Consider the following 25,857-nt stretch of genomic DNA (forward strand, 5'->3'; position numbering starts at 1 on the left):
GTTTGAAGCTTTCTATAAACTGGGGTGTGGTAAAAACACACAGCAGAGCTGTGTATTTTGGCAGTGAGAACTTTGGCCTTTCTGGATCATGCAGTAACTTTTCATATCCCTTTGTAGCCCAATAGATATTTGTATCAAAGAGTCATTAAAAATGTGTCAATTTTTTTGAACTCTTCCATTTTAACACCGACTCTTAACTATTCAGAGAGATGGAAAGGAAAATACAACTATACAAAAAGATTAACATTTGGCCCAAGTAATAATTATAAATATGTTGCTTTTGTTATTGAGGACCCAGAAACAAGCCTACACTGCTGTAGCCACATAAGCTTTGACAAATGTGTCAAAAGCATACACAGAGGAAACGGCAGCCTCTTCAACAAATGATACTGGGAAAACCGAATTTCCACACATAAAAGAATGAAGTAGGCTTTACCTCTTTCATCCTGCACAAAAATCAATTCAAAATGGATCAAAGGCATGAATCTAAGTTCTGAAACTTTGGAAGTGTTCCAGGGAAACAGAGGGAAGACAGTGGCAATAGAGGCATAACCAACAATATCCTGAACACGATGCTAGTGGCGCAGGAAATAACCCCAGGAACTGAGAAATAGGATTGAATGAAAGTAGAAAGGTCTTTCACAGCGAAAGAAATGGTCAGCGAAGTAAAAAAACAGTTCTGGTTAGGAAACGTGTCTTCACTAAATATCTCTCAGGCAAGGGAATATTATCCAGCTCTAAAAGAAACCTGTAAAAATCAAACTTTCTAAACCAAAACCATTCAATTAATAAAATGATTAATGAACTGACTAGACACTTCCCAAAAGAAGAAACACACATAGCCAATAAATGCTGGAGAAGGTGTTCAGTATTCTAAGTCAGCAGGGACATGTTGTAAGGAGGCTGCTTGTTTGTCCCAGCTGCCCAGAACCAAAATAGCCACACAAACTGTATTAATTAAATCACGGATTGGCCCATTAGCTTTAACTTCTTTTTGGCTAACTCTTACATCTTAATTTAACCCATTTATGTTAATCTATGTATTGCCACGAGGCTATGGCTTACCAGGTAAAGTTCTGGAGTCCATCTCTGGCAGGGGCTACATGGCTTTTCTCTGACTCGGCCTTCTTCCTCCCAGCATTCAGTTTAGTTTTTGCACCTAACTCTGTTCTACTCTATTACGGGGTCAAAACAGTTTCTTTATTAACCAATGGTACTAACAGCATACAGAGAGGAATCCCACATTAAAACCAGGCCAGCTAAAACTGTTTTGACCTTCTTCTCACTACAGTTAGCAAAGAAGCATCAAAACAGCAAATGACAATCAATGCTAGTAAGGATGAGGAAAAGAAGAATCTTCATTGACTGCTGGTAGGCATGTGAATCTATATAGCCACTTGGGAAATTAGTTTTTAATAAGCTGAAACTAAAACCACTTAGATTATCCAGCCATATTATTCTTGGATACATGTCCAAAGGACACTAACTCAACACATCAGAGAGGTTCCTGCACATCCATGCTATTGCTGCCCTGTTTACCACAGTCAGGAAGAGAAATCAGCTTAGATTTTTTTTTTATTGGATTTTAGACACAGAATCTCTCTATGTAGCCCTAGCTGTCCTGGAATTCACCAAGTGGATCAGTCTGGCCTTGAACTCACAGTCCCACCTGTCTTTGCCTCCTGAGTGCTGGGACTAAAGGTGTTTGCCATCACTTTCAGCCTTACCTAGATATCTATTAACAGGTAAAGAAATAAATAAAACATGGAATATAAACATAATGAAATTTAATGTAAATGCAAAGGGAAGTGAAATTTTGGCATTTGCAGCGTAAGGGATAGAACTAGAAGTCATTGTGTTCAGTGAAATAAGTTAGATGAAAAGAGACAAATATCACATATTTTCTCTTACAGGTAGAATCTAAGTTTTTAATTATATATGTGTGTTTGTATATAGTTCGTGGAACTTGAAAGGAAATCATAGACGTGAGTTAAAGAGGGATTAGGGTGAGTAAAATAATATATATAAGAAAGGGGACCGTTGTTGGGAAGATGCAGAACCTGTCAGAGGAAGACAGGGACACAGTGTGTAGAGTGGAAAAACTATAATGAAACCCATCACTTTGTATGTTAACCTTAAAAATTAATAAAAAGAAAAAGGAAGAAAGCTTAGATGAACATATAGATTTTTTAGAGTATATGCTTTTTGTGTATAGAAAATTTTCTGTAGATAAACATTTCTAGCATAAGTTTCGCCTCATGAAGGTGAACTAGTGGATCTATGAGAAATACAAAATATTTTAGATGTTTCATCATAATTGTGTGTGCATGCCCCATATATCTTCTCTAATTTGTTGTCGAACCATTTGATGGTTAGTTGAAGATATCATGACATTTAACCCCTAAATATGCCAGTATCAGTCTTGTAAAACATAACGCCATTGTCACTTCTAAGACAACCATTAGAAATTCAAGAATATTTCACAATATTCATCCAAATTAGATTTGTACCATTTTTCTGGAATGCCTTTTAGAAATGTGTTCTGATATAATATTTTGTTAAGCAAATCAAGTACTTACATCAACATGTTATAATTCTATTTTCTCAGAATAGTAATTGGCCACCAAATAGGTTTGAGTTTTCATGGCCCCCAGCCAGCTGAACCCCCCAGAGTAATTTTCTGGAGTGAATAATGCCTACTGCCCAAACCAAAGAATGTTAATCAGAAGCCAGCCTGGTCATGATTTCCAAGGTGCTAATCACTTGGAAAAATTGCCTCTCATTGGCTTCATCTATAGATAATTACTAATTGAAAAGCTACTAGAAAAGTGAGAAGGTATATTAGCATGTTAATAGGTCTTCGTGCCCAAAGGCTTTGGATTATAAATTATCAAGACTGCATTAGCCAGATGGGCAGGATTAATTAGCGTCTAGCATTACCTGGCATCCTATGGTGGCTGAGAGTAAACAAAGTAATGATAATCATTTCAGCATGGCTTGTCATTATGTACTTGCTGTGGTAGCTGTAGAACAAGGGTTGAAAGCACTGAGAGTTAGTGATTCTGCGTGCTCACAACTAGAACATCATGAGCCCTGCTCTCACCTGGCTAAAATTATCTTCATGTGCTGCTTTGATTTCTTCCGTCTTTGACAAATGAAAGGTCTATGACAGACAAAAAGCCTGGATTAGAATTCTAGTCACCTAAATTTAAATGCTAGCATTGGATAACCTATATAATTGCTTTATGCTTCAGTTTCTTTGTCTATGACATAACGAGACTGTTAAGAACTCTCTGGAATCCTCTCCAGCTTTCTGGTTTCATGAGACTGTGTGGAATCCAGCTCAGGAACAACCCTGGAGTCAGAGGAGAGAGTGGAAACTGCTTCACTAAGGAGTACCAGTATCAGATGAGATCTTTTCCACAAAGAGATATAACACAGATGGTTTTATCTTTCCCAAATCCTGTAGGCTGCCTTAATAACTAGGTGGGTGCCCATGCTAGGTTAGTTTGTTCTTGTCCGTAATTATCCCTTCTGGAAAGATTCTGAGTGAATTCTGAGATTGAGAGAGGGAAAAGATTAGCATCTCAACTCATCTGAAAGTATTGAAGATTCCCCTGAGCTTAGTAGGAAGCAGTGGTGGTATTTTCAGATATCGTTATCTTAATGGTTCAGTTGCACAAAGGTCAAAACTGACAGAGAAAATTATTTTATAATTGTGACTTCATGCCACTAATTTGTCAGTGAGTATGTGGTTTTGACTGAAGATAACTTTTACTATCAATATTAATAATAGAGATTTAATGAGCACTTACTCATTACGGGCATAAGGAGAATGCCTTGTATTATTACTATTATTATCATTATTATGTTTACAAAAGCACTATGATGTTGGATTCTTGAAAGACTCCTTTAATAGCTACAGGATAGAGCACAGTTGGTGCTCTCTAATGTTGCTGATTCAGTGTCTCAGGTCACAGAAGATTTGGATCTGTTTGCTCAGCAACAGCGATAGCTCTGTGTCTTTTAGAGGACCATTCAGGGAACTCATAAGTTTTTATTTGCTTATGATGCTTTTATGGCCTGTGAGGTATTCCTTTGTGGCTTCTTGACTTTTTAGGCATGGTACTTGCTATAAATGGGATCTGAGAATTGGGAAGTTATCAAGGTACACTCTAGTTTTGTCTTCAACTCATCTGTAATTTAATTGGTACTTAACACTGGTGCTTAAAACTTATTTCAGGGTGGTGGACACAACTGTCATTTTCATATTTAGCATTAATAACTGGCACTGAAGAGTATATCCCCCAAATCCAGTTTGTTATAGTATTAGCTTGTGCAGAAAGTCAAAACAATATAAGAAACATCACTGCTTATGACCTTGGTTTGGTCAGAAGCTTAATTGCACACAGTTCTACCACACTTGGTTCCATAAAGTACCTTTCTCTTCCTTTGTCTAAGAATATCTCTCTAGATGTCACACAGGAGCACTATCTAGCTGCATCTTTCAGCTTTATTTTTCTTTTCTTTCTTTCAATCAAAATTTTCTTATTAAGACAGAAGATAAAAAAGAACTTAACATTTACTATATTTAAATAATTATTTTGACAGCTTATTATTGGCTTGTCTATAAAATATACAGTACTGCCCTAATCATATGATTAGTCAAAGTAACTTGATGTCTGTCTCCTGAATAACTCTGATTCCATTGCTATTTTGTTAATAATTATTAGAAATAATTATTGCGTATCATCTGTATTATAGGACTGAACCATATATTTTACAGACATTATGTATGGTTCTTAGCTTGAAATAATCTGATGATTTGAATACTATTACCATTATCATTTTTATTTTTCTTGATGCTAGAGGCCAAATTCAGAATTTCACACATGCAAAGCAAATGTTCTTCCATAGAGTTATCCTACTCTAGTATCTTCATTTTAATAATTAAAAACATTAAATATTATATATTATTTGTTGTTTGTCACTACCCTTTACTATATAGCCCAGGCTAGTTTCAAACTCATGAACCACTTGCCTTGTCTTCCCAAGTATTAGGATCACAAGTCTGCAGATAATTCCTGACTACATTCTAAGTATTTGTCTTTATACTTCAGGTAAGTGTTGTACTCATCCTTCATCAAGGAAATGTTTGTTTGCAACACAGGGAAATCAGTACAGAAAACCACAAAAATGCAGAGTTATAGAGCCCACTCCTAGTGGATACACCTATAAAATGACTCCAGCATCTAAAACACAGGGACCTTTTAAAAAGAGGGTGCAGAAGGAGTGTAAGAGTCAGAGGATCCGGGATTTTGCTGTGAAACTTTGTCTTCTAGTAATGTCAGAATCCATGCCCATAATATCTTACCGACATGACTGCCTTAACATGAGCTGAACAAGGACAACAATAACAGACATGCCAAAGTGAACAGAGGAAAGGCCACAAGGCCTCAATCCTGACTCAGAGAACTGCAGGCAACTAAGGAATTCTGAGAGCAGAAGAAATAGTGTTCTTCATGGAAGATCACACCAATTGGTTATCCAATACCAAATGGTCAGCCCTGAAAACATCCATGCATATAACATTATACAGATTGAGCAGGGTATATATGACAATTAATGAAAAAGAGGCCTTTAGTTTGAAAGAGAGCAAGGAAAAGTGTATATGGAAGAGTCTGGAGGGAGAAAAGGGAAGGGGAAAATGATCTGATCACATTATAATCTCAAAAATAAAAGAAATAATTTAAGAATATGTGTGAAATACATTAGAATGCATATTAAGTGGTAAAGAACTAGAAATGAAAAAAAAAACACTGCTTGTTCTTTGATCCCATATTAAACATAGAAGCAACTTGTAATTGTTTCTAATGTTTTGGGGTCTATTTTTGAAGCTCTTGTACTAGATTCTCCCTCTCCCATGTTGTGATAAATACCCTCAGAAAAGCAACTTAAATGAAAAAGGGTTTATTTTAGTTTGCATTTCAAGATACATTCCATCATGGTGTGAAACTAAGGCAGCCAAAATTTGAAGCAGCTGCTCCCATTATTGCTGTCAGAAGAGAGCAATAAAGGGCAACACACTAGAGCTTAGCTTGCTTTCTCCACTTTATATGGTTCAGAATCCCAGCCAGGGAAAAGTGCCACCCATGGTGGGCAAGTCCTCTTGCTTCAGTTAACATACTAAAGGTAATCCCCTGTAGGCATGGTGATTCTCGATTCTGTCAAATTGACAATTAATACTAACTATTGCAGTCCCAGACACATGCCAACATTTCCGTTTACTAAGTGCAGTTGGATTTCTATTATATTACTACATTTATAAGTATCTAAAATAGGAATCCCATGGAGACAGAGGGCAGACTGACAGTTCACAGGGCCTGAGTAGAGGAAAGACAGTGTCTGCTTTCTGCTTAATGGGGACACGGTTATTTGGGGGGTAAAGGACATGTTCGAAAATTAGATCATGGTGATGGAGTCAACATTGTGATTATGTCAGAAGTGTCCTGCACTGTGCAACACGGAAGGGGTAACATGCTGGACTTCATGTTACATACATTTATCTTAAGAAAGATTAAATTGCTGTCTCATTAGGAAGTTACACACATTACCTTTTCTTATCAGTTTTTCATGTCTCAGTATTTTTAGTACCTTTTATCATCCCTGGTTTGGAGTTGAGCACATTGAGTCAAGTTAACTTTCCCAGGGGCACAGTAGTAAGCTAGGACTGGCCTCAATTCTCTACAGAATGCACACACAATTATTATCTGACTTCATCCTGAGACGGTGGCTCTGGAGGGTGAAGTCAGGTGTGCGGAAAGAAAATCAGATCTTTGATTCATCTTCCGACTGTCTGTAGATAGAAAATTTATCTTGTACACGTGGATTTTACTTAAAAAATGCTACTTCTGTTGTATCATTCATTAGATAGTATATATTGTACTCCACAAGAAAGTTAGACTCTACCAAAAGAGGAAAGAATGACATTAAACTGAATTAGAGATTTATGAAGAAAGCAAACCTAGCTTGGGGGTATGAAGGGATTACAGCAACCCACTCCTGATGTCTGCTTAAAGCAGTAACTTGGGGGGTTGGGGAGAAGGCTCATTGGGCAAAAGACTTGCTTTGCAGTCTGAGGATCAGAATCTGATCTCTAGAACCCACAGAAATGCTGGGTAGGAGCTGTGGTCCACTTAGAATCCCAGTGCTTGGGAGATGGAGGTGAGAATTCCAGACTAAACTGGCTAGCTAAAATAGCCAAATTGCCAATCTCTTGGTTCACATAGAGACTCTGTCTCAATAATAAGGGGGAGGGGGATGGTTGAGGAAGACACCTGATGTCAATCTATGACCTTTATATTCCTTCATTTACACATGTGCACAAATTCAAACTCAAACATGCATACACATCACACACACATACACACCAACTCTGGAATTTATGCCATTATTAGTAATTGTTACATTTACACATGACCCTTGACTTCCTAAAGTTATGTGTGTACTACATTAAATATATTGGGAAAACAAAGATATACATTTAATTGATATTTGGTGATTGAATCTATCTAACAAAAAAGTCTCTCCTCAGTTTCTTTTTTTTTTTAATATTTATTTATTTATTATGTATACACTATTCTGTCTGTGTGTATGCCTGCAGGCCAGAAGAGGGCACCAGACCTCATTACAGATGGTTGTGAGCCACCATGTGGTTGCTGGGAATTGAACTCAGGACCTTTGGAAGAGCAGGCAGTGCTCTTACCCTCTGAGCCATCTCTCCAGCCCCTCTGCTCAGTTTCTAGCAATGTTCGAAGTCCTCCTGTGTCATTGCCAAAGAAAGGTGAGGAGGAGAGTCATTCTTCCCTCCAAAATCCAGTGGATCAGTATTAAGGAATGGCAAAGAGTATTACGGCAAAGCCACAGTTAAGCAAGGAGAGAAAAATTATGTCTCAGAAGGGAGCTCATGCAATATAGTCCCTGTACTGTATAATCCTATTTTAGGCTCTGTCTTAATGCTCTGTGTAATGTTCAGTAATTCAACAGACTAGTGAACAGTTACTATGAATTAATTAGACTCAAACAGTGATCCCACAGAGCTAGGTCTTCAGGAAATAACGAACACTGCAGAAATTTGCGTCAATCAGATTGGGAGGTGAGATGTATGTGCATCTATGAGGCTGTTTGTTTCAAAACAAAATGCAACCAGCTTCTCAGCTCTGTGGTGTTGGTGACTAGTGCTAAGAGAACATAGAAACGCCCTTTCTTCTGATATTAGTTACTTTTCTCTGCTGTGGCAAAACACTGGGTAGGGGCAGCTTAAGGAAAGAGTCAGTCATAGAGTGGGGTCCGGGGAGGCTTGACAACAGCAGAGTGTGATTTTACAAGACTGTCTAACACACACACACACACACACATACACACACACACACACACAGAGCGAGAGAGAGACAGAGAGAGACAAAGAGAGAGAGAGCGCATATCTGTGTTCCAGAAAGAACATTGCAAACGTAGACAGTTTAACTTATGCTTTAAAAACTATAGATATTGCTCTATATCATGTTAGCCATGATGGTTACTATTTATTGGAAGCTGCCCTTGGCTCTTCACTCTTTTCCCAGATGGAACTCCTATGGGCTGGCTGGACATTTGAATCCCTGGACCCTCCGTGAACTATGAAGGGTGGCTTTGGCTCCCAGTCACTGTAAACCATGCTTTGCAAAGTCATGATGCCGTCTTTGCCCCTAATTCCAAAGGACACTTTCAGTGTCTACTTAGTACTTAGCGCTCGGAGTCCTATGAACTCCTCCCTTCTGGAAACAAGAGGATGCAGAGTGTGTGTTCAAAGTCAAAGTGAATCCTATAACCTGAGTTTGTGTTTCAGGTGCCTGTGATGAAGTCCTAGCTCTCACTACCATTGAATGTAACTGTTGAAGGTAAGGTCATGAAGATGGGCCTTCATCCCTTATGACTAGTGTCTTAGAAAGAAGAGACGCTGGCACAAACAGGCCCAGCGTACCAACCAGGCTAGATAAAAGGAAGAGACTATCCGTACACACAGACAGAGCGGTTCATTCCTTCTGTGCAGGCCCTAATATCTGAAGTCTTTTCTCTCTCACCTTGTCTTTGCTAGCTCCACTGTCTCTTAGGCCTCACCTTGGAGACACCCCTGAGAGTGTTCCCCAGAGCCCGCCCTTCCCAACCCTTCGGATTTACTGGTGACCAACTCTGGTCACATCACCATAGTGTCTGGCCTTCTGCATTTCCTCCTTGGTTCACTGGCTCCTTGAAGCCATCACTCCCTGTTTTTGCCCCTCTGAAGCCTGGCAGAGTATCCTGTAAATTGAGGAGAAACTGGTTTATTAGGAAGACAAAAGTATTTCCTCATCGTGACAGTTGCTTAACAGCACACAGAATTAAGCAAAAATGCAAACATTAAAGTTTCTTGCCTTTATAGATTTGTGTAATTTATTTTTTAATTTTGGTTTTTTGAGACAGGGCTTCTATGGAGCCTGTCCTGGAACTAGCTCTTAAAGACCAGGCTGGCCTCGAACTCACAGAGATCCACCTGCCTCTGCCTCTGCCTTTTAAGTGCTGGGTGTGTGCCACCACTTCCCGGCTAGATCTGTCTATTTTTAAAAGTTGTCCATGACAAAAAAGTCTTATTGCTGGAGTCTAAGCACACTCCTTTGCTTCTGTGAAATGTTGTTCAGTTTGAAAAAGATGCAAAACAGATTACACATAAATTCAAAAGATAATTTCTTCTATCTTATGTGCTTATTTTGTACCTCTCCTCCTTTATTTGTCGTATACAATTCAGTCAGATAAGAAAAAGAAATAGATATTTTTATTTTGGAAGTGCTCAGTTTACCTTCTCTGAAGCTACATAAATTGTGGGGAGGGGGCAACAGGGAAGAGAGTTCCAAAAGGGTTTGTTTGTGAAAAAAAATGTTTTTAAATGAACACACCTAAGTGGTAGTGTTAGCTTCTTTAGGAGCAAGCAGTAAGCACTGCTAGCTCCCTGAAGATGTTTCGCTGGTGAAAAGAGAGCTGGTGAATTCATGCTTCAGAAAACCCTGCAAATGATTCTGTGGACAAGCCAGAAGAAGCTTGGAACCCAGGAGATGTGACTCCTTCAAGAGAGATTTGGCAGCACAAGCCTTTCTGAAGGGAAGAGGGCTCAGCTCTAGGGATAATAGCTGCCTGGCTCCAAAGAAATGGTGTGGAGCCAGAATGAGAAATAATTTCATTTGATATTGATTAACATGTTTATTGTGAGAAGCTAATTTTCTGTAATAGCAGAGATGTTCCCTAGGGTTTCCGGAGTGTTTTGCTTTTTTTTTTTTTTTAATTTAAACTCCCAGACAAAAATCAACATTTAAAAATTTTAAACCAACTCCCACACACCTTCATTAGCATTCAACTAAAGAGAATCAAATTAGAACATAGCAAAAATATATAGAATGGTGCTATATTTTATATTTAACAAAGTAGATTCCACTTTAAACAAACAAAAAATAAGAACAGGGAAAGGAACACGCTCTTCCCAGTTTAAAATTAAAAACCAAAAGAGCATTCTTTAAAAAACTAAAAAAGAAAAAACACCCATAAACCAAACCAAACCAAACCAAACCAAACCAAACCAAAACTTTCAAAACTTCCAAAGCTCCGTTAAAAAAATATCCTTCCACATAGCTAAAATAAGTCTGCGTAGGTGAACTTTCTTTGATCCATCTTGTTGACCACGTTTGACTTAACAGCACTGGTAAAAACTGGTGCGTCCTTTAGTCTGTGAGTTGCCAAGCAGAATTCTCTAAGGACCTCTGCTAAAGCACTCTGTAGTTATTATTATCAAATGCTGAGTCTCATTTTAGCTATGATAAAGCCCCCTAGTATTGAAACACTGGGTTTATAGATGATAGATGAAAAATCTATTTTTCAAAGCATGGCCTTTGTGGTAGAACATGACTCGCTTACTATGGAAATATCGCCAGCTGCCTTGAAACGTTGCCTAGCAACCCCTGGAAACACAGAAAACCTAATATTGTCTCCAAGTTGCTCATGGGTAAAGGGATTATTAAAGATATCAGAAAAAGGGACTACAAAGTTTGTTCTTGGCCAAGACAGCAAGTGATACTTTTTAGGTGGCAGCGTCGCTGTGTCCCCCCTGTCCCACAAAAGTTCCGAAACTCGAAATATTTCTGAGTCTCCAGAGTGAGGCAGGGAACATGCCCTCATTTTTAGAGGGCACAGCACCTCCTTCACTCCCGCAGCACCTCCCACCACCCCAATCTGACCTTAGTGAGTGACAGCTAGCCAGCAGCCTCAGCTTTGAATGCCATGTTGCCACAGCTGCTTGCTGGCTTCTTCTGATTCAGACTCTCAGTAACCTGGTGACTGTCTGCCTTTGTCTGTTGTTTTGCCTCTGCACTGTGGGCCAACCTAGACCTGCAGGTCACATGTTCCTGGAAGGGCAGCCTGAACCGCTTACCCCATGCCTAATATTCCACAGATGCGGGGTGGGTGAGGACAGGCACAAAATTTGGGCAGCCTGTAGCTTTTGCACCCAGCAGATACTTGCTTTGTGTTGTGGGCAAATCAAAATGACTGAGTGGGGTGAAGCTGGGCTCTACTCAATTCTGTTTCTCTTTTGTTCATAGGATTAGAAAATTGTCCAGCTGGAGGAATAAATTGGGTACTAATCAGTTTGGGCTGCTATCATGAAACACCACAAATGAGGTAGCTAAGAAACAACAGAAATTCATTTCTCACAGTTCACTTCCAGAGGCTAGGAAGTTCAGGGTCAAGGTGCTGGTGGACCATGAGCCTGAGAGTCACTTTTGTGCTTCAGACTTTGACTGTCACCTTACATAGAGGAAGGGGCAAATTAGCATCGTTTGATGTGTGTGTGTGTGTGTGTGTGTGTGTGTATACACACGTTATAGGTGTTGCCACTTTCCATTTTAATCTTTTGTCTCAGGTTGTCTCACTGAATTTGGAGCTTGGTTGGTGGCTAGTTAGCCCCAGGAATCCTTCTGTCTCCAAACTCCACCAGAGTGCTAAGGATTTGAAGTCAGGTCCTCTAGTTCGGGAAGTGCTCTCGCCCAATGAGGAATTTCCCCAGCCATTTATTTGGCTCTACCACCTCATACTTCATAACTGTTGTTTAGGATTTTAACATACGAATTGAGGTGGAAACAAAAAAACCAAAAAGTATTCCAGCCATAGTAATGAGTTTGTGTGTGTGTGTGTGTGAGAGAGAGAGAGAGAGAGAAAGAGAGAGAGAGAGAGAGAGAGAGAGAGAGAGAGAGAGAGAGAGAGAGAGAGAAAGAAACAGAACTTTATAAATTAATTTGAGTGAATGAGTTCTATCTTTAAACTCAGTCTGGCTTTAAGTGTGAATACATTTTTACTAGACCTTAAAAGCCCATTTTCACTAGCCTTGATCTACTTTTAGTAATTACAACGCTAACAGCACCAAGTTAAAACCTTACATTTCTAGGCTGTTATAGTCTTGCTAACAGCACCAAGTTAAAACCTTACATTTCTAGGCTGTTATAGTCTTGCTAACAGCACCAAGCTGAAGCCTTTCATTTCTAGGCTGTTGTTATAGTCTTTAGATGCTCAAGTTCTCAGGGGACCCTATAGCTGCTTTTGAAAAGGGCATCATCGTGTTACAGAAGCAGAAGCTGTGACTTAATGAGGCAAGGTTTTGTTCAGGGTCCATAGCTGTAAGGAGAAGGGTAATCTTGAACTTGGTCTTTCAAGTCCAGCACAATTGTTAATAAATATTTGGGGCAAGGAGAAAGGACAGAAATGTGTTGGGTCAACAGGCCTGGATTGGGAGGCCTGGACCACAGTCCCCTGTAGGCTTTGGGGCAAGCAATCCTAAACTCTCAAAATGGATTTCTTCCTTCATTAAGGTGAAGGAGTAAAGCAGAATCAGCTGTTAATCTCAAATGGGTTAAAGCCACAGCCTGGCCGTCCTTGAGCAGGTTTCAGTTTCGATGGCACACTGACGGTTCTAGAGGCAAGCAATTCACCGATTTAGGATTGATATCCTCTTTCGTGAAGAACTAAATTTATTTTGTTTGGCAAAAGTCTGATAGAGAAAATAACTGTTCCAATTTTCTGTTCCTTTGGCATTAATGAAGTGCCTGACTCCCAAGGTAGCCCTGTTCTCACTTCTGTAACCTCACTTCTGTAACCAGAGTTGGTAACTTTAACAGCAGAGTGTGGAACTGAACCTGCACCCGATCCCTGAATGCTGCTGACTAGAAACTAGAGTTTCAAACAAGATAAGGTTTCCCCCAAAACTGAAAAGCAGAACTGCACTCGAATGAACAGCACAGACTCCTGCAGAATTATTTGCATGTCCCTCTTGATTACGTCACTGTCCACCATAACCAAGATGTGGAAACTATCTGTGCACATTGACAAATGAGTGGATAAAACATCTCTCTCTCTCTGTGTGCATATACATGACTATTTGTCATATAGTATGTATAATACACTATTATTCTGGTGCAAACAGAGTTCGATATGTATCAACTTATATGAATTTAGAGATTGTTATGCTAAGTCAAACAATGCATGGGGAAAACCAAATCAATGTGTGTTCTCATTTACAAGTGGAAAATAAGAACACAAAGCCAGATACACAAAAGTAGGAAAAAGAATGGTGGCTTAAGGTGAAAGAGTATGAGGAGATGTAGGTCAAAACACGGAAGGTTGCAGTTACGTAGGATGAATGGACCCGGAGAGCTGGAAACATGGCATTGAGCTACAGCCAATAATAATATATTGTTAGCTTTTTGCAATTTTAGGCTGCCTTAGCACCAATCTGGGCTGAGTCACTCTTGAAGGTGTCTATTTCTTCACTTCCTTATTCTTTAAAATAGTCCAGTCACATATTTGAGGTTTACGTCAGCTGTTGTGACCAACTACCTATAAGAGTGACAGCCTGCTTGACACATTCCTCTGACCTCTGTATTTCATATAGATCACACAGGCATGCATTAGGGACAACTTCTCAATCACAGTGGGATTCTACAGGACCGAGCCTGCGTGCTCCAAATCCACCAATTAGGATTCCTCAAGAGACACCTGCTTGAGTAGCATGCAGTGCTTAGCAGGGCTCAGCTAACCCCTTGGCTCCTGTTCTCTCTCACCAGCCCCACTGCCAGGCTTCACATGGAGAGTCCTGTGAGTTTCCCAAGGCCTTGGGAAATTCCTAGGGAACCTTGTTCATATTGGTATTTCAGATGATCGTGCTTTTCTTTATAAAATATTAATTGCATGTGTGTTGCATGTTTTCTTCCTTCCCCATCACACCTTCCCTCTTTTATTTCACAGTACCTTGGGGAGGGAATCTTAACGGCTCCCCTCTCCTTTCCCACACTTATGTCTTGTTTGTAGTTACTCAAGTTCATGCGGCTTTTTTTGCCCTTATTTGAGGCATAGCCAAGTTGTGCAGGAGAGAGCTGTTTACTCCATGAATATCTGTAAAGCTGGCATGGCACTAATGTATCTTTCAGTGTGGTGACTAGAGAACGAGGTTGCTGAAGAGGTACTACACATACGTCACACCCTGCTGGATTTCAATTCCACAGAAGTCATCAGGCATTGCCCTCTAGGCTGGGTGTTTGCAGTTCTGTCAGCAGAGGCACCAGCCCTTGAAGGTGCACATTCAACAAAGAAGGTGTTCCCATCCCTGAAGTGAGAGGAAGTGCAGGTCCGTAGCACTTTCTGCCTCTGGCAAACCACCCTCTGGACCATTCTCTCTACTGATTTCATTTTCTCTTCTTTTTTTTCCCCTTAAAATTGTTGCTCTCCTATAGACCCTATCCTTAGCTCTCTATGATTTTTCTTGCAATTTTCCTCCAACTCTTCTGATATGCAAGGCAGTCCAGCCTCAGCAAATACAGTGCATGAAGAGGTCAGTTCATGACAGTCTTGGAGAGGACTTAACTTTTCCTACAACATCTTGCATTGTAGCTGTCAAGATAAAGACTAACCATGCCCAAAGAGGAAGAGACCCTGACCCTCTGCCATCAACTGGACTCCATCACTTTGTCTCTGATATAACTTAAAATCCTCATTTCTTGCCGGGCGGTGGTGGCGCACGCCTTTAATCCCAGCACTTGGGAGGCAGAGGCAGGCGGGTCTCTGGGAGTTTGAGGCCAGCCTGGTCTACAAGAGCTAGTTTCGGGACAGGCACCAAAGCTACAGATAAACCCTGTCTCGAAAAAAAAAAACCAAAAAAAAAAAAAAATCCTCATTTCTTGAACAGTTGTTCACAAAATCCTGGTCTTGGACTCTTTCTATGTACTCAACAACAGAAGCTTGAAGAGTGGTACAATTTCAGTTCCTTTAGACCAGTAATTCTCAACCCCCTTAGGGGGTCAACTTACCCATTCACAGGGGAAAGATAGCAGATATTTATATTACAATTCATAACAACAGCAAAACTACAGTTAAGAAGTAGCAACAAAAGTGATTTTATGGTTAGGGGTCACCATATATTTTGAACACGTTTTCCCCACCACGGATTTCTTACCGACTCTCCCTTCTTCCAACTCTCTCTCAACCCAACTTTATGTACTTTCTCTCTCTCAAAAATAAGAAATCAAAACTAAAACAGAACAAAACTATAAAAAAACCCCAAGGAACAACCCCTAAAGAAATCAAAATAAATAAGTGAAAGGCCAACAAGAACACAAAAACAAAACCAAAAAACCAAAAAGACGCCCAAACAAAGCAAAATGAGACAAAAAGTCTACAAAATACAATTGAATTTTTTAATGTTAATTTTTTGTTGGCTATCTACTTCTTGACATGGGGCTTATCCTGAAGTATGGTTAATACACTTAGTGAGACTACATTGAAGAAAACTGATTTTCCTTTTGTCAGCAGGCATCGGTTGTGAATATCTTTTTGGTTGGGTTAGGAGCATGTGTCCACTTCTCCCTCTCAGTGCTGAGACACCATCTGGCTTGAACTGTGTGCACATTCAATGCTGCCACAGTCTCTGAGTTCATTTGTGAATCAGTGTTTTTTGTCTGGAAGACAGTTTCCTTGGAGTTATCCATCACTTCTGACTCTTACATTCTTTCTGCCTCCTCTTCTGCATAGATTCCTAAGCCACGAGGGGAGGAGTTTCCCATTTAGGACTGAATATGGCAAAATCTCTTGCTCTCTGCACATCATCCTGTTGTGGGTCTCTCTCTGTATTAGTCCCCATCTTCTGTGAGAGGAAACTTCTCTGATGAGGGCTGAATGAGGCACTGATCTCAAAATGATTTTTATTACTCAGGTTTGTAACTCCATCCATTTACCTGTGAATTTCATATTTCTTAAAGCTGAAATAGTACTCCATTGTTTAAATGTACTATATTTTCATCATCTTTTCATTTTCATTCATCAATTGATATTCATCTAGGATGTTTCCAGTTTCTGGTTATTATGAATAGTGCAACAACAAGCATGGATGAGCAACTGTCTCTTTAGTACTGTGCATTGTTCTTTGTGGATATTTCCAAGAATGGTATAACATCATCTTGAGGTAGATCAATTCTCAGCTTCCTGAGGAACTGCCACGCTGATTTCCATAGTGACTGTACAAGTTTGCACTCCCACCTGCAATGAATAAGTGTTCCTATCTCCATGTGTCCTCACTAGTGTGTGCTGTCATTTGTTTTATTGACCTTGGCGATTCAGTCTGGTATAAGATGAAATCTAAAGTAATTTTGATTTGTATTTCCCCAAAGGCTAAGGATGTTGAACATTTTTAAAAGGTCTTCTCAGCCACTTGTATTTTAAAGAACTTTCTGCTTAGTTCTGTACCTCATATTTTAATTGGGTTGTTTGCTTGAGGTTCAGTGTTTTTAGTTCTGTATATATTTTAGATATTAACTTTATTTGAATACATAATTTGTGAAGAACTTTTCTCGTTCTGTTCAGAAACTCCTTTTCTGTGCCAACAAGTTCAAGGCTATCCCTCTCTTCGTATTCTATAAGGTTCAATGTCTGGTTTTATGTTGAGGTCTTTTATTTGGAATTGTGTTTTGTGCAGGGGGATATGCAGAAATCTATTTTTATTCTTCTACGTGGAATTATCTCATTTTCTTAGTACTATTTGTTAAAGATTCTAGCTGTTCTCCAATATGTATTTTTGAATTCTTTATTTAAAAACAATGGGCTTATGTTTGGATCTTCAATTCAATTCCATTGATTGTGTGTCTGTTTTTATGCCAATATGATGTGATTTTTATTACTCAGGTTTGTAGTACAATTTGAAAGAGGGATGATGATACCTCCAGTAGTGTTTTTTTTTTTTAAGTTTTATTTTATTTTTTTTTATTTTTCAGGAGTGTTTTAGCTACCCTGGAAATTTTATGTTTCCACATGAAGTTGAGAATTGTTTTTTTATTTTTTAATTTCTGTGACTAACTGTTGGAATTTTGATGGTAAGTGCACTGATCTGTAGATTGTTTCGGTGGGATGGCCACTTTTACGATATTAATCCTGTCAGTCCATGAGTGTGAGGAATCTTTTCATCTTCTGGTGTCTTCCTCAATTTCTCCTTATGATGTCTTAAAGTTTTTATTATAAAAGTCTTTTGCCTGCTTGGTTAGAGTTATTCTAACTTTTTTGAGATATTTTGAATGATGCCGTTTCCCTGATTTCTTTTTCAATCTGTCATCTGTACAAGCGAAGGCTATTTATTAACTTTTCATTTTGTATCTTACTACTTTGCTAAAAGAGCTTTCCGGCTGTAGGAGTTCTCTGGTGGAGTTTTTAGGGTCACTCCTGCATACAATCATATCATCCGCAAATAAAGATACTTTGACTTCTTCCTTTCCTATTTGAATCCACTTGATCTCTTTTAGTTATCTTATTGCTCTAGCTAAGACTTTTAAGTGCCGTATTGAATAGGTTCATAGAGAGTGGATATTCTTGTCTTATTCCTGTCTTTAGTGGAAATTCTTTGAGTTTCTCTCTATCTAAGTTAATGTTGGCTGTGGAATTGCTGTAAATTGGCTTTAGGTTGAAGTATGTAACCCTCCCCCTCTTCACCTTAATCCTACCCAACCCCCTCCAACTCCTCAGAAAAGGTAGGGCTTCCCATGGGGAGTCTACAAAGTCTAACATATCAAGTTGAGGCAGGACCAAGCCCCTCCCCATCACACCATATGGAGTGGGCTCCAAAAAGCCAGTTCATGGGTTTGCAAGTATTTTATTGAGAATTTTTGCTTCTGTGTTCATAAGGGACATTAGTTTGTAAATATATTTCTTCGTTGGGTTTTTGTGTGACTTAGATATCAGAGAAATAGTGGCTTCATAAAAAGAATTAAGGAATGTTCCTTCATTTTGTGGAATAATTTGAGGAGTATTGGCATTAATCTTCTTTGAACATCTAGTAGAATTCTTTGCTGAATTCATTTGGCTCTGGGATTTTTTGGTTGAAATACTTTTAATTACTGCTTATACTTAACTAGGGATCATGGGTCTGTTTAAATTGCTCATTTAATATCGATTTACTTTGGTAGTAGATCATATATATCAAAAATTAATCCATATCTTTTAGATTTTCCAGTTTGGTAGACTACAGATTTTTAAAAGCATGTCTTTATGATTATCTCAGTTTTCTCAGGGTTGGTTGTAGTGTCCCCCATATATATATGTATATATATATATATATATATATATATATATATATATAAAGGATATTCCCTTTCCAACTTTTAATTAATTTGACTAAGTATTTGCCAATCTTGTAGATTTTCCGAAAGAACCAGTTTTTCATTTCCTTGATTCTTTGTATGTTGTTGTCGTTGTTGTTATTTCATTGATTTCAGCCCTGAGTTTGATAGTTTTTGCCATCTACTCTTTTTGAACATTATCTATTTTTGTTGTTATAGACCTTTCAGGTATACCCACCACTACGTTGCCAGTATGAGATCTCTCTAATTTGTTGATGCAGACACTTAGTACTATGAGCTTGTCTCTTTAAACTGCCTTCATTATGTTCCATAGTTTGAGTATGTTGTCTTTTCATTTTTTGTTCAATTCTAAAGTTTGAATTTCTTTCTTGATTTCAGTCTTGATACATTTTTTCATTCAGTAGTAAGTTGTCCAATTTCCAGAATTTTATTTACTTTCTGTTGTTGTTGATATTCAGCTTTAATATATGGTAATCAGATAGGATACAGAGGGGTGTTTTGATTTTCTTGTATCGATTGAGATTTGCTTCCTGCCTGAGTGTCTTGTCAATTTCATAGAAAGTTCCATGAGCTACTGAGAAGAAGGTATGTTCTTTTGTGTTTGGGTGAAATATTCTGTAAATATCTGTTAGGTCCATTTGGTTTATGACATCATTTATCTCCAAGCTGGTCACAAAACTCACAGGATGAGAACCACTGATTTAGTGTCACTAGCTTTCTTTTGGAATCTTAACACATTGAAACACGCAGCCAGGGTGGATGACTTTCTAAATTCTCAATTTGGATTGGAGTGCTACAAATGATATGTATCCACCTCAATACTCAATGTTTGTGGATCAAAGATATGTTGAAAACCAAGATTAAGTTACTGTGTGGATGGTATGTTCCTTTTGAGTAAAACCTGTGTTGTTTGGAAATCTTGGCTTGAGACTTCTTAGGCAAGTTTCTTATCTCACTCATTGTATTGTTCATGTGGTGTGTCCTTCTGTATATGTCGTCTAATAAAGAACTGAATGGCCAACAGCTGGGGAGAGAAAGGATAGGTGGAGCTGGCAGGCAGAGAGAATAAATAGGAGGAGAAATCTTGGAAAAAAGAGGAGGAGCAAAAAGGAGAGAGGACACCAGGGGCCAGCCACCCAACTACACAGCCATCCATGAAGGAGGAAGTAAAGAAAGGTGTACAGAATAGAGAAAGATAAATGTCCAGAGGCGAAGGTAGATGGGATAATTTAAGAAAAGCTGGTTAGAAATAAGCCAAGCTAAGGCCAGGCATTTATCACTAAGAATAAGTCTCTATGTGTGTGATTTATTTGATAGCTGGGTATCAGGCCCTGCAAAAGAGCAAAAGAGGCAAAAGATTTGAAGAGTAAAAACAACCAACCACAGAGGTAGACAGACAGAACTCCTAAAAGGTGCCCTCTGACCTCTACATGTGTTCATGGTGTTCATGCACCCAACTCACACACACACATTTCCCATTCTAACCAGTAAATAAATGTTTAAAAATCAAATAGAACAGATGGGCCATGAGAATAAGGATTAAGGAAAAAGTACCAGGTTTTGGTAAGAGTATTTGAGTAATTTCAAACTACTACAGTGTAGGAAGCTGGAGTCTTTTGAGATGACTATGGCATGATGGTGGTGAATTAGAGGGTGAATTGTAAAACACGTGAGAACGTAAGCCAGCATGCAGAATAGCCTATCAGTAGTTCTGTGAAAGGAGGGCACCATGAGGGCAGTGCCAAAAAACTCAAGGGCCACATCGGTGAAGCACAGCTCTGGGTCTGTGAACTTCTGAGCACTTTTGGAGATGTGGAGGCTCAACCTTTGGAAGAAAAGGTTGGGCATTCTGTAAAGGGGAAAGATTGATCAAAGAACTAGGTTGTCCAGGTATAAGGAATACTTCCCTTTGTGCTTTCACGTCATAAACATCCTCAAACAGCATCCACATTGATACATTAGCATGCTGAAACATATTTTATAAAGTAGTATCAGGAGTGTGGCAGGCTCATGTCCACAGCATTATGACTGAAGATGATTGCCAAGTGCCTTGAGCAGGACCCACAATGCAGTTCTGTCAGACACACGCTTCAAATGGGAGTTTGGCTAATGGGAACTGCTAGAGGTCCATCTTAGATTAGTCCTCTGAGGGTGGAGCTGGTTGTGGATAGTCTATGATAACCTGTCAATGCTGCTGTCTACAGTTAACAAATGTTCCTATTAGTGTGCAGAGCCTCAAAATGGGACTGTAAATAACAATTCCAAGCTGTCAACATCTAGAGATCCCTGCTCCCAACACCCTGCGTTGACTGATTTACTCTAAAGGCCAAAGGACTTGTGAGAGTATTTATGTTGCATTTGGATTAACTAATTGGGACTTTGGCCTTTTTCTCTAGTTGCCTGTTCCTCACTCAAAATTAATTTGTTACAGGCACAGTGAGTTAATTAGCGTGATTAGCTCCCTGGCCTCCACGCTTGCATTTTTAAGAGTGTTAAAGTCAAGGCACTGCTTACACGGATGATGGCTTGGTTGTGGTTACTTCTTGTGTTGTTATCTTAGAATAGTTATTATCCTGTTAGTAACATGTGTAATTATTTCGGAAAAAATCACCTTCATATGCCATTTAAAACATGTCAGATAATATATATACATATACATATGTATACATATAATTTGCTTGCATCCTCTCAACATTTTTAGATTGTATACTTTTAAAATGTGAGACTCCCAACCATAAAGAATTACATGTTTTGAAAGATAAAAGTTTAGTAGTAAACGTTTTACTCATCAAGTGGTTATTATCATAGATAATCAGTGGATGCATGTGACTTGTATCTGTTGAAAAGTTGAAGCTGAACAGAAGAGCTCACCACTAGGGGCCACCCTGACCTTGAAGCTTAAACCAACTCACAAGTTCAACAACGGGAGACTGTCATGAGTAAATATTTTACTTATGGTAAATCAAGTTTGTGAGAACTTGATATAATAATTATAATCATATTCTACTATTAATATACTAAGGCTTTGAAACATTAAGTTGTGGGAGTTTCTGTTCAAAGATGACTTTTTTCAGATACCATGTAAATCCACTGTATGACTAGAGCAAATCACTTACCAAATCAATAAAATTCTGCTACCTTTCCTAAAGGAGTTAGGTGTGGTTTGAGGATCTCAGCAGAGGGAGCCATCAATTTAATGTCTCCATCAGCTTTCCCCACCACCCAGAGAAAGCTATTTAATGGTTCTCTTCTGGCTTGATTACCCATAAAGAGATGATAAGCTTATCGCCCTCTCAGGAGTGTTAGGAAGGAGACTCACTAAAGTGTGGAAAGTGTCCCATGGTAGCAACCGCTAATTATTATCATGTCAAGCGATGCAATGATAGTAAAATCAATCAATGAATTCATGGAGGAGGGGATTGCCTGGGGACCCAGCTACGACTGAAAACAGAAGTCTCGCCTGGTAATCAAAAATTGTCTTGTTATGCCATATTTACAAATAAAGAAGGTAAAGACAGTGTCCCTAAATTGTGACATTTGATTTCAAAGTAGTCTCTGGTTCCACCCTCCACCCTCTGACCTAGGCCATGCATGAGGGGCTGTTTTATTTTCTAAAAGACGTTGGGAAACAGTTTCTGTGAGACCCTTGAAACTGTCAGCACAACAGAGGCTCAATGAATGCACAGGTGTGTTATTTTTCTAAGAACCTCAAGGAAACCCACAACAGAAAGAGAGAAGGTGACTTTGACTGTTTTAGAAGTTCCGAAGGTGGCAATGGCAAGTATGACATCAAAGCGCCTCGGGAAGTAGGTGAGGTGAGCCAGTGAAAATGAACTCAGAGACACCTCAGTGTAGAAACCCTGACTGGAAACCCTGAGGTCTGAATGTGCGTTTTGGTGCCCTAAGACAGTGGAACCCGTAGTTCTACAGCTGTGAGAGGGCCAAGGGGTTTGTTTATATTTTAGCTCTAATTTTAGAGCCCCACCTCTATCCAGGAGAGTCTCTTTTGTTCTCTTTTCACATTCAAGAGTTGTGGTCATTTTCTTAGGTTTCTTAAAATGAGAATCTCATGTATGACCTTCGAACCACCTTTGAGCTGTGCTTTAAAGCAGTTATGGGGCCAACTGCTGCATCTGACTACTAAGATGTCCCCTAGGTGGACATCTTATGCTGGGGGTGGTTTATGAGGTGACTCAGGATGACCTCTCCTGAACTTTATTTAGATTATCTGCCTCACCACATGGCAGAACTGTTGGCTCTGTGAGAGTCTTGGAGCCTAATTATTTCTCATGTAGACTTATGTGTTCTAACATGTGCATAATCACAGTTTCATTGTGAGATTATTATTATTATTATTATTATTATTATTATTGAGTCAGGGTCTTAGTTTGCAGCCCTTGCTGGCCTAGAATTCTCTAAGGAAACCAGGATGGCCTGGAACTCACAGTGATCTAACTGCCTATGACCCCCAAGTGCTATGATTAAAGTTACCTGACTATAAATCTTAATTTATAATTAATGAGTCAGGGATTTAAAAATGTTAGTAGCAATAGCATGTGAAGAATGGACCTCAATTATAACTGAATGGAGTTTATTTACTTAAACTATTAAATAACTACTAATCCCAAGGAAAAGAAAATAATGACCAAACATAAACTGAATTGTAATGTTCTAACCACTTTGTACATGCCCATTGCTTTAATTTCCACAATAGGAGTTGCAGTGGAAGACTAGAATTTAGATATAAATCTATTATTTTTTTTAAAATCTATTATTTTTTTTAAAAAAAGAGAAGCAGTCACGTTTGGTAGATATATGGGAATAGCACCTGTAGTTGGGTCTGTTGTGTTTCTGTTTTTAGAGTCTTGATTTAGAGCCCCCTGGGTTTGAAACTGTCAGCTTACAGCTGACAACTGCCTCATCTCATATGACAGATTCAGAAAAATAACATAATTTGCAGATAGTTTTTATTAAAAGTTCGGGTCCTTTAGGAAAAAAACTTCCACACCTGCAATGCCATTTGTGTAATGAGGAAGGAGATGATGACTTGAGAGGCCTGATGAGACAAAAATGAATCAAATCCAAAAGCAAAGTTAGTTAACTCTGAAATAGAAACACTCTAACTTGTGGTAGGTAGCCTTGGAGATATAGAATGAGAATCACAGGGAACCTGTTCCAAAGGTATGCTGTATTTTATAGCTGCCTGGAAGGTTTATGTTCACAGGTAGAGAGGCAGTGGACACATGAAGAAGACAAGAGGACCTAGGCAGCGAGGGCAAGCCCTCAGTTATAAGACTCACAATGACAGAGAAAAGAACACAGCCCTTTCTACTACTGTGGGTTCATTGTAGGTAGCAGAGGTAAAGAGAAGGAACACATCACAATATCTACACCTCATAATTGACCTCAGATATTTAAGTGATATGATTTTGATCACTGTGTTTATCCAGACAGAGCTCCCTCCCTTTGATTAAGTTGTCTAATATATTTTATTCATTTAAAAGTGTCTGAAGAAATCTGGATGAACTGAGACAAAAATCTCAAGATTTATTTATCAGTTCAATTGTTCATTTCCTTACATGCTGTTGGATCCTGAGAGTACAGTAATCAGTTTTATGAAATATGCATGTGGACCTCATGGAGTCACCACATCATGAGATTTACCAACCATGAAAGCAGAGGGCTTGGTTTGTAGTAGTGGCTGAATTCTGAGGACATTTATTGTGAGGCTCAGAAGCTATCTGAGTGGGGATGCTGAGCACAGGATTACCTATTCGAATCTAGAGTATTTAAGGAAAAACTTACACAAAAGATAAAACTTTTGAGAGTTTTGGTAATCATTATCACTACTCACCAAATATCTCATTTCCCTTTGAGATTGTGCTGGAATTATACTTGACTGTTGAAGTTAGCTATTTTCAAGGCCAACTAAGTAAAATAAAATGAAAAGGCCATGTCTAACCTTTGAAGGGATACTTTGATAATGAATTCACAATTTACTATATTCTTTACCTCCCTGACAATGCTGAAGATGGTATCCTTTTCATTAGTTTATGCCCCTGCGAGACGGCAGTGTGAGCTATTAACTCTAAGGAAACCATAATTGGCAGGTACTGTGAGGGAGAGTTTTTCATAGAACTGCCTAGCTATGGTGTTACTCTCTAGGCAGTTATATATTCTGATTTGAACATGAATCATGACAGACAGTTGGATGTAAGTAGACTTGTAGACAGATAATGGGAAAGAGAAGTTCCAAGACGAGTAAGGCTGGGAGCATTCATCTGAAAAGACAGGCCAGTAAATGAACCAGTCAATGTGGTGTTTGGGGATGTATGGTATTCTGGAAGTCAAATGAAGAATGAGATTCCAGGAAGAAACAGTGTCAAAGATGTTTTAATAAGCTGAGGAAATGTGTATGTAGACTGTGGAGAACTTTACAGACTATGTCTAGATAATTCTTTAATTCAGACAGAGAAGTAGGCAGAATGTTATTTGGAGCAAGGGAAAGTGAAACCAGAAAGAGATAAAATGGGTACATAAATATTCTCAAGTATAATTTTCTTTGAGATATTGATTTAGGGTAACAATTAGAACAGGGAAGCAGAGTCTGAGTTAGATGATGAAAATCCTGCACATCAGTCGCGGGTGGAGATATTATTAATGTAGCTGGATTGAGAAAGTTATGTTCTTGAACAAGAGAGATGGAACTGGATCTTAAGATCAAATGGACAGGTCAGCCTTGCTAGAAAATTAGTACTTATGAATTTAAAATGGAATAAATCAACAGAATTACACGTTTTTTTTTTTTCAAACAAAGTTGGCTACATGGATGCAGGTGTAGAGTAGATGAAGCATTGGAGACAATCAGACTTGGAAGTGATGCCTTGATTATTAATTTTAAGTATATTCGGTTTTGCTTTTAATGTTTTCCAAAACCAAACAAGACAAACTAGTTTTGTAAACAGTTGGGGGTGGGGAGCAGGCACATGTATGGGAGGTGCACATGCCACAGCACATCTGGATAGGTTAGAGGCCAACTTTGTGGAGTTGATACTCTCTTCCCTCGACATGGCTTTGGTGATTCAACTCAGAGTTTAAAAGGGCAGGGCCCTTTCAAAAGGGCACATGAATG

This window comes from Chionomys nivalis, chromosome 10 (genome assembly GCF_950005125.1).
Source record: "Chionomys nivalis chromosome 10, mChiNiv1.1, whole genome shotgun sequence".
In the NCBI taxonomy this organism is placed as follows: Eukaryota; Metazoa; Chordata; class Mammalia; order Rodentia; family Cricetidae; genus Chionomys; species Chionomys nivalis.